Here is a 14,435-nt window from a genome sequence, read left to right as displayed (position 1 = left end):
GGATGCAAGCCAGCATTTTGGATGCAAGCCATTACCTTATGGCTCTAAGGTAACAGCCACAGTAATACTTAAAGGAAGACCAAGCTTACCGGTACTTAATGTACTAAGAGGACAGCAGTTTGCCCTTGAACAAAAAATTGGCAGTTTGAGTGCACAGTGCATCACCGAAAACCATGGCTATAACATGGCTATAAAAGCTGTAACTCAATGTAGCATGATCCCACTAACCCTGCCTCCCATGAAAAAAGTACACAGACCTCAGTATCGAACTCTCCCTGAGGCCACACAATCTATCCAGTGTATTATCAGCCAGCAGTTAAAAGATGAGACTTCTATTCATTATGCGAGCATGATGAAAGGGAAGTACCCTGCTCGCTTCAAAACTCCCTTCTCCCCCAAAGCAGAGGCAGGCCACCCTGGACCAGTGGGGGAAAGGTGTACAGAAAGTGGGGTGCGTTTCCAAGGCGAGTAAGATCACCCAGACCGTTGGGGAGATACTTGCTGTGAATAGCCAGCCCTTCTCCCTAGATGAGTGACCAGGGTTCAGGCAGTTTGTAGCACTTCTGGCTCCATTTTACAAAGTGCCCACTTGCACCACCTTTAGCAGGGCAGTGGTGCCCCCCCCGTATGAGGCATGCAGGTAGTACTTGAGGGAGGAGCTGCTTAAGGCAGGGCCGCAGGTAGCCTTTCACTTCACCTCCGAGATCTGAAGCAGCTGGGGTGGCGATCACGCCTACGTCTCCCTCACAGGGCACTGGTGTGATGAGTCAGGCCATCGGTGGGCTCTACTGCAAGTCGATGTGCTGAGTGAGTCCTACATGGCAAGGGAGATCATGGGAGCCCTGAACGCTGCCCATGATGCCACCTTTGTTGGCATCTGCTGTGTGGCACACAAGCTGCACCTCATAGTCAGGCATGCCTCAGAGGGGAACAGGGCTGCTGGTGATGGCACTGCCACCACTATTGCTACAAGTCAGGTGATTCTGAAATGCAGGAAGGTGTGGTCTACTTGCACTACAGCATCAAGGAAGGGAAGATACTGTGGAACAAACAGGCAGAGCTCAGCATCCCACAACACAAAATCATGCAGGATGTGGAGACTTGATGGAACTCCACATACCTGATGCTCGAGAGGCTGGTGGAGCAACAGAAGGCCATCCATGAGATGGTCTTGCTCAGGGAGATAGGGATCAATGGCCCCCTGAACAGAGCTGAGTGGGGTACCATCTCCCAGATCTTGGTGGTCCTCAAACCCTTCCTCAAGACAACCAAGATCCTTAGTGCTCGCGATGCCCTCCTCAGCCAGGTGATCCACATAGTGAGGGAACTGGACAACTGAATAGAGAAGTTCCAGGGGATCAGTGTTCCTCGCTGGGGCAGATTGCTGTCACCGGATGTGCAGGCAATGGTGAGGCAGCTGAAGGAGGGCATCAGGAGATGGCTGGATCCCTTGTGGTCTGGTATGGTCCACATGATTGCAGGCATGTGCGACCTGAGGGTGAAGGGAAGCATGTGCACTGGCAGCCCCAAAACCCTCAATCACTGGAGGCAGGTGCTGGTCAACAAAGTCAGGAAGGCTGAACAGCAGATGCAAGGGGATGTGGAAGAGGGGGATCCACTTTCCTGTGCCAGCACTCCCAGCACTGGCACCAGCACCAGCCAGTCTCCTCCATGCCAGCTGCTGCCAATGTGGGCCATGGGCATGGCTTCAATGCTGGGGTCCAAACACACCAGACCCCAGCCTCGGGCAGGTAGTGCCGAGACTTCAGTGGTTACCTATCTCACTGAGGATGTGGAGCCACTGCCCTGAGGCTGTAGGAGGCTGTAGGAGAGGAGACCTCACTGGGGCACACTGCCATGTTGTGCAGAGGCTCCAGCACCAGTGAGGGTGCACCTTAACACACACACAGTGGCACCCACTCACATCACGAGGTTTGCCTGTTAGCAGCCAAGGTGCAAGGCCCCAGAAGCCAGGTTCCCCCTGCACCTATCTCCTTGACAGCTGGCAGGCTTCATGACCTCAGCAGGGGCCACCACCCCTGCAGTTTTCAGCCGGCTGCACCCTAAAACTCATAGGGTCATCTATGTGATGGATTTTGCCTGCGTGCAGCTTGAGGTGAAGTTCCCCCCAAATCCTGCACCGACCTTCTTGAAACTTGGCAGACTTTGTGGCTTCAGTGAGGGCCACCATCTCTGCAGTTTTCACCCCCCTGTGGTGTAACATATACATGTGACATGAGTTTTGCTTTCAAGAACTTTGGGTGCAGTTCCTTCCAAACACCTACCTCTATCTTCTTGAAGCTTTGCAGTATTTGTGGCCTCAGCAGGAGACACCACGCCTGCAGCTTTCACCCTGCTGCACCTAAACACACACAGTGTCACCCATGTCACAAGTTTTGCTTGTCCGCAGCTTGAGGTGCAGTTCCCCCCAAATCCCTGTACTTATCTCCTTGAAACTTGGCAGACTTTGTGGCCTCAGCGGGGGCCACCACCCCTGCAGTTTTCATCCCACTGTGCCTTAACACCCACAAGGTCATGTATGTCACTAGTTTTGCCTTTCAGCAGCTTGAGGGGCAGTTCACCCCAAACCTCTGCATCTATCATCTTGAAACTTGACAGGCTTTGTGGCCTCACCTGGGGCCACCACTCCTGCAGTTTTCACCCCCCTGTGGTGTAACACAAACATGTGACATGAGTTTAGCTTTCAAGAATTTGGGGTGAAGTTTCCCCCAATCCCCTGCACCTATCTTATTGAAACTTGGCAAACTTCATGGCCTCATCAGAGGCTACCACCTCTGCAAGTTTCATCCAAATCAGACAAAAAACAACAAAGTTATAGATATTTCATTGATTCCCCATTATACCCTATGGCCGGATCTCCAAGGCGGCTCCAAAGGTTTGGAGCTGCTTTGACCGAATCAAAGCAGAAAACCAATCCGGAGCTCCAAATCAGATCGCTGGCATCTGAAGCGGCTGGATCCAAAGCTGAATCAAATAGCTGCCTATTCGCACAGGCCTAGAGGACAGTGTCCCCAAATGTGTGAATGATCACAAGCACTTCACAGACTAACATTCCTTAGAATCAGCAGCTGCTAATTCTAATGTGTAATCTCGCCCAAAGATTATGGTCAGGGAAAAAGTAGTAAAGGTGACAAACTGGGATTCGCAAGTACACGAGGACATCATGAGGACTGGGGTAGGCCTAACATCTATCTGTCCATCTTCCTGCCCTCCCAAAGGAAAAACAAAGAAAGAAAAAAAAAAAAAAGAGGATGTGACACAAGACAAACAACAATTCCATCTGTCAGTCTTATCATTTGCAGCACTCTGCTTTGACTAATCAAATAATTAGCAATTGAATTTAAATATCAATCACACAATCATAGCATTGGACATGCCCCAAGGGTCATGTGGTCCAATCCTCTGCATGAATGTTGGAATGCTATGCCTAAATTACCCCTGGCCAGCATTTGTCCAGTCTCTTCTTAAAATCTCTAATAAACAAGAGTCCACAATTTCCCCTGGCCAGTTTACTCCATTGTCCTAAGATTCTAATGTATGAAAGATTTTTCCCTGGTTGCTAAACTAAGGAACTTTGCTTCAAATTAAACCCTTTCTCCCAAAGAAAGTGAGAAAAGTTGTTTTCCCCTCTCTCTATGCTGACATTTCTAATACTTTAATGTTAATACCATGTTAACCCCACTTAAGCACCTTTTCTGCAAACTAAACTTGCCCAGTTCTCTCAAACTTACCTTATAAAGCTTACCTTCCAAAGCCTTTATTCCTTTGGTTGGCCATCTGTGAATCCCCGCTAACTTTTCCATACCCTTTTTAAATGGCATGTCTACACAAAACATGTTAATATGCATTAGCCTAATTTACTGTATAATACAGGCATGCATCTACATGTGAGCCCTTACTGTGCAGTAAAAATGGCTAATCCTGCCTAAATTTGATATCTGCAAATTCAGGATTCATATTTAGGCTTGATTAATTAAAGCACATAAATGCATGTGTAGACATGACCCAACACTGACTTTAGTGCCGGGTCTGCCTAACCACTGGGGGACACCCTGAGCCAAGCCCCAGAACTCCTACCTAGGTGCCTTTCCTGCCCCAGGGCTGGGCTGCTCTGTAGCAACCCCTGGCTGTAGGCTATGAAAGCCAGCAGCCATTTTATGCCCTGGGGTACACACACCAGGACCTTGGAGCACTGCAGGCCCTGTATGCCCCTCTGGACAGGACCCAGGCTGTCTCTACCATTCCTATCCCCTAGCCAGAACAGCTGCTTGGCAACATGTGACTATTGCAAAGGACTGCATCCCGTTGCACCTCTGTGTCCAGTCCTGACATCTCCACAGGACTGCTGCGTGGCGGCCTCTGGCAGCAGGGCTAGCACCTGCTCCCTGGTTCTGCTCACCTGCAGCACTGTCTCCTGTTCTTGCCAGTCCTGTGGTGAAGTGCCTCTGCCATGTGGCTCCTAGTCCCTAGCCTTGTCCCTCTGTTGAGCCTTCTGGCTGCTGTGCAGGGCCAGCCACACACAGACAGTTGTGTGGGAGCCCAGAGAGCCAATGCAGAATGCATCACCATGCCCTCCCTACCCTCCCAATTTGAGGGCTGGTCCTGCCCATGTGCACACACCTGAGCCTTCCACTCAAGGCCCCAATTGGAGCCAGAAGGAGGTTGTCAACCTCATGGCCCTTGGGGGGTGGGGGTGGCAGGAATGCAGAGGTCCAGAAACAGTTTGCATGGAACAGTGTGGAATCTGGGGCCCCAGGCAGCATGGGGAAACATGTGCAGCCTGGAGGTGGCTGGCGACTGTTGTTTTGGGTAGTCCCCAGCCAGCTCTTGGCTGCATATGCAGTCTTACCCATGCAGCATGGGGCTGGCCAGAAACTGTCCCATCAGGGGCAGGTCCCAGCCCTGTGCACCAATTGGATGATCACATCATGGAGCTTGGAAAGAACAATAGGGGTAGGGTAGGCCCTAGCACCCTGCCCCAATCCACTGATGGGGCAGCTAGCAGTGATCTAGCTGCTAGCTACCTCACTGGTAGATTTGGGCAGGGGACTGGCACATGCCCCTCCCTTGCAGCTCTTTCCAAGCCCCATGCCCCTGGTTGGTAAGCCAGGGGCAGGAGCTCCCTGCTGCCAGTGATGGTGGAAATGGTAACTGCCCTAGCAGCAGACAGCCCCCCAGATGCAGCCCCCCAGATGCAGTGGCTTCTGGCCTGGTGTTCCTTGCCAGCCCCTGGGATTTCACCCAAGGGGAACCTGGAGCTCCCTGCCCCTCCCCCAGTGGTGGCAGGGGCCTATTGCAAGGCTTCAGGGAACTGGGTGTAAATTTTATCCCTAATCACTGCATGTGTAGATGTTGTCCTGTGGGGTCAGGCCAATGCTCAGGATCTCAATATTGCACTGTTAGACAGGATGGTGTGGTGTACAATTGCACATACACACATAAAAATCAATTAAGCACACACACTCACTAGGTGCATACACCCCTACTATCCAGCAAGAGCACACACCAACTGCTGAAGCTTCCTTAGCCTGACGAAGGGTTTTTGAACCTAAAAGCTTGCTTAATAACTATTCTCCAACCGTTTGGGTTGGTCTAATAAAAGATATCAAATTCACCCAAGGAACCTTGTCTGCCTACACCCCTACTAGGCATACACACTCACACTAGCAGCTCAGATACACACACATTCAAAATAATTAGTCTAGGGTCATGCACACCTATCACCAGTTTAAGCCCATACACGCTACGCACACACTGAATTTAGACAGAATCAGTTACCAGTTACCAACACCTGCACATCCAATACACATACGTGGATTACTAATTCATATACCACACACACACAATGATATCTATATATGTGTATTCACTAATTCACACACATACCACCCAACTACACATACACACAGGTGAGTTCCTAAGTTGGGTGCTGTGATGTGCATGTATGTATGTATGTGCTTGGTGTACTTGGGATACCTGGGGAAAGGTTAAGGTAAGAAAGTAAAAATGTAAGGATTTAAACTTACCAGGAATGGGATTAGAACGAGTAGACTACAGAGGCCTGGGTCCAAGAACTGAGGCTCCATGGTAACTTTAGGTTAATTGATCTTAATTGATTAAAAGACAACACCCAAAGCCTGTAGAATGGGGAAGCATGCCCACACAGAGGCTGGGTCTGGAGCCAGAGCTATGGGGAAGCTGAAAAGGTAGATGGGGAGAGAGAAAAATGGGACTAAGGGAAAGTGTGGGTGTTAAAGAGGGGCTCTGGGTGTGGGGGAGCCAGAGGATAACTCCTGGGTACCTAGAGAAGTCTGGGAAGCTGGGGGGGGGGGGCTGAAAACAGAGAGCAGAAAATCACAGAAAGAGCATCAGGAGAGACTGAAAGGCAGCAGGAAAACAGAGAAATGCAGCAGAAAGCCACAGAGAAAAGGCAGCAGGAGCGTGGGAAGCAGGGGGACAGCAGAAATTTACAGGAAATGTGGCAGAAGAAACTGAAAGGCAGCAGAAAGTCACAGAGACAAGGCAGTAGGAATTGAGAGGAGATTGGAAAACTAGTGGAGAGGGGTGGGGAGCTGGAATTGAGAGAGAGAGAATGAGGCTGGAATTTAAGGTACGGAAGAGACTGGGATTCAGTAAAACATGACCCAACTCGGGGTTGCAAATGACAGTGGTTTTATTGAACAGGAGAGATGGTGACACAATGCCAACTTGGTTCACTTGTACCCACCCACCCACCCACCCACAATGGCAGCAGGGGTTAGAGGGGCTTGGTGCAGGGGCTGAAGTCCACTGAAGTGCAGGAGAGAGGTAGACAGAGAGAGTTCAAATTGTAGGAGGAGGTGTGCAGGTAATATCAACCTATCCCAGGCTGGAAGCTGATCCTCGATGGCCAGTTGGGGTCTCCTTCAGCTCGGTGTTGTCCAGAGGGGGTCACCAGCAGGGCCTCTGGGGTGGATAGGTGATGTGAAGCTGGTCTGGTCTGGATGGAAATGGCATTCCCCCTGGGTCTGTCTTCACTGCCCCCTATTTATAGGGGCAGACCATGTGTGACCCTAGTAACAGGAGACATGCCCAGGCAAGGGTCAGCCCCTGATGTACTAAGCATGTGTGCGCCGTGCAGGGATGTGCAGTTTCGGGTGTCTGTAATGGTGGGGTAAAATGATAGAGTTGCTGGTTTTGCAGGGTCTTTTGTTTTTCAAATGCTGGTCTATTTTCTGTTCCTGGGTGAGGTCCGTGGTTCCTGGGTGAATCAATGTGAGGTGATGGTCCAGTCATTATAGGCCATTCAGTAGAGGCCTCCTACTGTTGTATTTCAATCCTTCTCAATCATTCTCATTCATCAGGGAACCAATTTACATGAGAGGGGTACAATGAATCATATTATTGCAACATGAGATGCCCAAGCAGAGGACACAAGATGGAGGCTGGACATATAAAATGGAAACTTTACATTAAAAACACAAGCCTAAACCATACAATATCCATGTGAAATCAATACAAAAATGATAATAATACAATATACAACAGTAAAAATTAATACAAACCTAATAATTATACAGTCTAAAACAATGGATATCCAAAACCAAAAACTTGCTAGCAAAATAAAAATGTTCAAAGCTTATCCTAAGTTTGAGCTCACTTATACTTATCTATAGGGAAAAGAGAGAGAGAGAAAAAGTCAGAAATGATTGGGGAAGGGGAAGGAATGCATTTTAAAATAAACAAATACATACAAAGAAACTGTGGGGGTTGCTAGATAGACACCTACCCAAAATCTCTTACTCCAGAATAGCATATTCCACAGTATATTTGAGTCAGAGTAAATGAATGCATAGATGCATGAGTATCATAGTCATTATAGCACTACTAAATGTAGTTGATAACTGTCACGTTTAATAAGTAGAATGCAAACTACATCATGAAAAGATAATGTCATGATTTAATTATAGCTCTAAATAAACAATGAAGTAAACCAAAAGAATGAAGTAAAAAGGGACATGTTGTTCTTGGAGAGGATCAGACTTGGGAGCAGTTTTCTCAGGGCACCTTTGATCTCCTGGTTCCTCATGCTGTAGATGATTGGATTCACCATTGGAGGCACCACACAATACAAAATTGATGTCAGGAGATCCAGAAGGGATGGGGAGTTGGAGGTGGGTTTCATGTAGGCAATGATGGAAGTGGAAAGAAACAGGGAGACCACAATAAGGTGAGCAATGCAGGTGGAGAAGGTTTTCTGACGGCCCTGCTCAGAGGGGATTCTCAACACTGTAGCAAAGATCTGAACATATGACAGAACTATAAAAAACAAAACAGCCTAAAGCTAAACACACGCTGAAGGCAAGAGCTGCTAGCTCTCTGAGGTGTGTGTCAGAGCAAGACAGCTTGAGTAGTTGGGGCACTTCACAGAAGAACTGGTTTATGATATTTGAGTGGTAGAAGGGCATGCAGCCCATGCACATGCAGCCGATCTGGACGCAAGCTCTCCTGTTTATTATTATCTCATAATGTAGTGGTTTGCAGATGGCAATGTATCAGTCATATTCCATAACAGTGAAAAGGGAATAATTTGCTCCCATTAAGCAGAAGAGGTAAGAACCTTGGGCAACACATCCAAAATAGGAAATTGACCTGCTGTTCAATAGGGAATTAGACGTGGTTTAGGGCATGGTAACTGAGATGGAGCCAAGTTCCAGGATGAATATATTAACCAAGAAAAAGAACATGGGGGAATGAAGCTTGTGGTTGAGAGCTACAGTTGTGATAATGAGATTTCCAATCAGCTATCAGGTATGCTGCTAGAAAGATAACAAAGTGTAAGATCTTTTGCTCCCAAATATCAGAAAACCCGAGGAGGAGGAACTCATTCACTTTGGTTTGGTTGGACATTTCCCTCTTCAGTCCATTGTGCAAGGCCTGCAAAGGAAGAAGGGTAATGGTCAGGATCAGTGTAACAATTCTAATGGGAGTGAATCTCATGTCAGAAACATCTCGTGAACAAACTGTCAATACTGCCCTTGTGTAAGTGCTGGAATTTATTTAGTGGAAAGTATTATTGTTGGGGAATATATTTTTGCATCAAAAGAAGTTCTGGAAAAGTACTTACTTATGTGTGTACACACACACACGCGCGCACATTTGAACACCAAAACCCTTAGAAGAGAATATTTCAGATAAAAACATTTTTCATTATTATTTTTGTTGGTACAGAAATGCCTTAGAATGCTTTCCTTTTGATTGCTTCATGCCTCCATTCTCTTTGTCCCCTGCTCTCCATTTCAAGTCTCACTAGAAACCATTTCCCTTTATCAAGTTGGCAGAGCAATGTGATATAATCAAATGAAAAAGCCCGATATGGAGAGCTGAATAGGGATCTGAGGCCTTAAGACAGTAGCCATCCTTGGAAACCCACATGATAGTTTTGGCTGGAAGCATTTTTTATTTGATTTTTAATAGCAACAACAGGAAAAGCAAGAAGCACAGCAAAAACCAAGGCCACAGAAAGAGCAGACTCACTGAACATGGCACTTATGACTACAATAAAAAGCTGGTCAATAAAATATGAACGTATCCTCCTTTCCTCTTCCCTGCTGTACGTAGCATAAACATAGACGTCATCCTAAGAGTCAGCTTTGTCTAGAGTGAATCTACACTGAGTCCTGCCTGCCATGTGATTATAAGTTGATTTATATAGTCCCCATCCTAAGCTGGACAGTCATTTCTGTGCCATGATAGGCCAATGCCATTCTTCTTTTGCTTCCTCTTTGTGTCATTGATATTTGTCATTTGCATAGAAGAACTTAAAGCATTTTTGGGCCAGAGAAAATTCTCGCTATGCATTTGCTCAGCACACTTTATTGGGTCCCCCAACCCTAATTTGAGAGGCATTCTGATATATAAAATACATTTTGGGGATATCAACTAGGGTGCTTTTCCTGGAAAACAGCAAAACACGGATGCAATGAATGAGGTGGGAATGGACTTCTGGTGTTCCTGGGCAATACTGTTGCTCTGCTTTGGGACTCAGATAGATTTCAGCCTGGAAACATATTTCTTATAAAAATATCTTTTGCTTAACGTAACAATGTTTCACAATATTCATATTTTTATTCAAAACCATTAGTTTATAGAGAAGAACTAAAAAAAAAATATTGGTAGAAGAGTTATTTTTGCTTAATATACACAGTTTTCAGGAGCCTTGATTGAAAAATCCCCTGTTGCCAAAGGACTGAAATATGGCTTCCTGGTAGCAAGTTTCGATTTTCTAAGGAAATCTGATTTCTTTTCTTTTCTTTTTCCCCTTGATCAGCTAAATAATTTTTAATACCTTGCTATTACAATGTTGATAGATGTTTAGTTGCATGGCATTCTCAATTTCTTAAATTCCATCCCCCTTCCCCTCCCCCCTGTCCTTTTGTACCAACCAACCAACCACATTTAATTGCAATAACAAACTTACTGCAATGTTTTTTGTGAAGTTTTTCTCAGCTTCTGATCTGAATGTCCAGTGCCAGGATTCTTTGCTTAGTTTCTTTCTACTGATCTATCTAATTTCTGTTTTTCCTACAACTACCAAGTCTTCATCAGTCAAAATAACTTCATATGTGCTCTTTCTTCACTCCAAAACTGAACTGGCAGAAGTAGGTCTAAACCAGTTTCTATCTGCAGATGACAGTGAACTTCACTGGTATGGAAAGACTAATGCTGCAGGAAGGTGATTTATCCAAATCTCTATTCTTAGGGCTTCTGGTACTTATTCCCTGCAGTTCAGGTTAGCTCTGAAGCAGATAATGAGAAATAAGCCTACCTCTTATCTTGATTGCACTTAGAGAAACTATCACACCTCATGGATACACACCCCATATGGCTAACATATGAAGAGAGATGTGTATGCCTGAATCATGGTTCCTAATTAATGATATGTCTAATGATTTTCAACCCATGATATGTCAATCACAGGAGATAAATTGAATTCTGGAAGAAATCAATAAAATTCAAAATCAAGTAGCTTTGACTTTGGGAAAGAAGCAACTAATCATGAATAAGCAGTTCAGACCATTGAAAATTATTGAATGGCCAATCAGGGCCAAAATAATGGTCAGAAGTTTCAAGTTTGCAAAACACTGCTTATTCTTATTATGGGAAGGTCCCTTTGTAATAATTGACAAAGCTAGTCCCACTGTGTATGGGTTAGAGGTAAAACAAACTCAGAAGAGGATTACTAAGTGGTATCACTCCTCTCAGTTGAAGTTGTGGAAGGGTGAGTGATAGTATCCGGATGTGTATGTAAATCTCTCTCTCTCTCTGTATGTATATATATATATATATATATATATATATATATATTTCATAGATTTCATAGATTTCATAGACATTAGGGCTGGAAACATATATATATGTGTTTAGAGACTGTTGCATTATGAAGAGAAAAATCTTCTTTAAGATGATCTTCAGGGCAACTCTCCTGTATATGTGACACACTTTCTAGGAGAAGACCATGGGAAGCAGAGGTCATGATTGCATCGATCCAGACAGAAGACACTGTGTGGTCTCCAACCTTATGGAACATACCATAGACAAAGTTAATGTCGGGAATGTATAGTTCTTTGAGTACTGGAAGAATACCAATTATAATGTTACCTCAAGTAATGAATGTGACCGTTGTATGTCAATTTGACAAAACCCGGGATACTTCTGGTATTAACATATACCAGGCATGGGGACAACCCGACAGAGGTTTTATGAAATGGTCCCGTGCATTGGTGTAAAGATGTAATCATTTCTGAATGTGCATGGGCAACTGTTATTAAATGAAAACTCATTATAATATAAAACTACTCCCCACAGTTTTGTGTCATCCACAAACTTGGACAGAGTACACTTCACTCCCTCATCCAAGTCGCTGATGAAGACATTGAAGAGTATTGGTCCAAGGACCGAGCCCTGCAGGACCCCGCTGCCCACACCCTTCCAGCTCAATACTGACCCATCCACTACGACTCTCTGGGTGCGACCCTCTAGCCAATTCGCCACCCACCGGACTGTGTAGTCATGCAAGTCACAGCCTCTTAACTTGTTCACCAGTATGGGGTGGGATACCGTATCAAAGGCCTTCCTGAAGTCCAAGTATATGACATCAACCCCTACTCCTGCGTCCAGGCATTTTGTAACCTGCTCATAAAAAGAGACTAGATTAGTCAGGCATGATCTACCTGCTACAAACCTGTGCTGGGTTCCCCTCAGCATAATTTGTCCTGCCAGGCTCTCGCAAATGAGAGCCTTGATAATTTTTTCTAAGACTTTGGCAAGGATGGAGGTGAGACTGACTGGCCTGTAGTTGCCTGGGTCCTCCTTCCTCCCCTTCTTGAAAATGAGGACCACATTGGCTCTTTTCCAGTCCTCTGGGACCTGGCCTATGCACCACGAGTGTTCAAATATTACCGCCAGTGGCTGTGCAATGACGTCAGCCAGTGGCCTCAGTACCCTTGGATGGAGCTTGTCCCGGCCTCCCAACTTAAACGCATACAGTTCCTCCAAGTGACTCTGCAACATCTCAGGGTCTATGCAAGGCAGTCTGGCACCTTGCTGCTGCTTCTCTACAATCCCAGTGAGAGCCTTGTCCTGCCCCTCGCTTAGGAACACTGAGGCAAAGAACTCATTGAGGAGTTCAGCCTTGTCCCCCCTGTCCTTCACCAATTGCTTCTGCCCATTCAGTAGGGGTTCTATTCTTCCCTGGGCCTTCCTTTTACTCCCTATATATCTAAAAATCAATTTCTTGTTGTCCTTTACTTGGGATGCCATCCTCAGCTCCATGGTAGCTTTGGCCCATCTAACTGCCTCTCTACAAGTGTGAGCAGAGGAGGTATACTCCTCTTTGGTAATCTCTCCCCGTTTCCACTTTTTATATGCTCCACTTTTAGTCTGTAGGCTGCTCTGCATTTTTCTGGTCAGTCAAGGAAGCCTCATGGCCCCTTTCCCTCTCTTTCCTCTCATTGGGATCGTTTCCCTCTGTGCCTGAAGGATCATTTCCTTAAGGCACAGCCACCCTTCCTGGGCTCCCATGTCTTCAAAACTCCTACTCTGCAGTGTGTGCTTGGCTAATCACCTGAGTTCATTGAAATCAGCTTTCCTAAAGTCTAGCACTTCCACCCTACTAGTTACCTTACCCACTCAACGTCTTATGGTGAATTCTATTATTTGGTGATCACTGTCCCCCAGGTGACTACCAATCTGTAGGTCCCCTGCCATATCAAGCTGGCAAGTCAGTCAGCAACACGGAAATCCTTGACTTCAGGAAAGCTGACTTTGACAAGCTCAGGAGGCTTGTCAGTGAGGCCGTAAGGGACCATGACCATGGGGAGAGGGGAATTCAAGAAGAGTGGTTGCTCCTCAAGGGAGCAAACCTCAATGCACAAACTAAGTCTATTCCATCTCGGAGGAAAGGCAGCAAGACAGCACAGCAGTCCCCCTGGCTCTCCAGGGACCTAGCAGACCTCCTGAGGCTAAACAGAAAGGCCTACAAAGGATGGAGGATGGGAGTCACCTCCAAGGAGGATTATTCTGCACTGGTCTGGTCCTGTAGGGAGCAGACCAGGAAAGCCAAGGCTGCAACTGAACTCCAACTAGCTTTAAGCATCAAGGACAATAAAAAGTCCTTTTTTAGATATGTGGGGAGCCAGAAGAAAAGCAGGGGCAACATTGGACCGCAGCTGAACCAGATGGGGCAACTGACAACTGACACCCAGGAAAAAGCCAGCCTATTAAATAGGTACTTTGCGTCGGTCTTTCATCAGTGCCATGGGATGCCCATGCCCGCTACAGGGCCGGGAAGTCCGGGTGAGGGTGATCCCCTGCCCTCCATTGATGCTGACTTTGTGAAGGAACATCTTGAGAAGCTGGATACCTTCAAGTCAGCCGGCCCTGACAATCTTCACCCCAGGGTACTCAAGGAGCTGGTGAGCATCATAGCCCAGCCTCTAGCATGGATCTTTGAAAAGTTTTGGCGCTCTGGTGTAGTGCCCGAAGACTGGAAGATGCCTATCAATGTGGTGCCTATCTTCAAGAAAGGGAGGAAAGTGGATCTGGCTAACTATAGGCCCATCAGCCTGACTTCTATCCCGGGGAAGATCTTAGAAAAGTTTATTAAAGAGGCCATCCTTAATGGACTGGCCGATGCCAACATCTTAAGGGTAGCCAGCACGGGTTTGTTGTGGGTAGGTCTTGCTTGACCAATCTCATTTCCTTCTATGACCAGGTGACCTATCACCTGGACAAGGGAGAAGAGATTGATGTCATATATCTTGACTTCCAAAAAGCCTTCGATCCGGTGTCCCATGATCGTCTCTTGGAGAAACTGGCCAATTGTTGCCTTGGGTCCTCCACGATCCACTGGCTGGAAAATTGGCTCCATGGTC

Source organism: Alligator mississippiensis, chromosome 11 (assembly GCF_030867095.1).
Source record: "Alligator mississippiensis isolate rAllMis1 chromosome 11, rAllMis1, whole genome shotgun sequence".
Lineage (NCBI taxonomy): Eukaryota > Metazoa > Chordata > Crocodylia > Alligatoridae > Alligator > Alligator mississippiensis.
Note: the sequence above shows the minus strand (reverse complement) of the source record.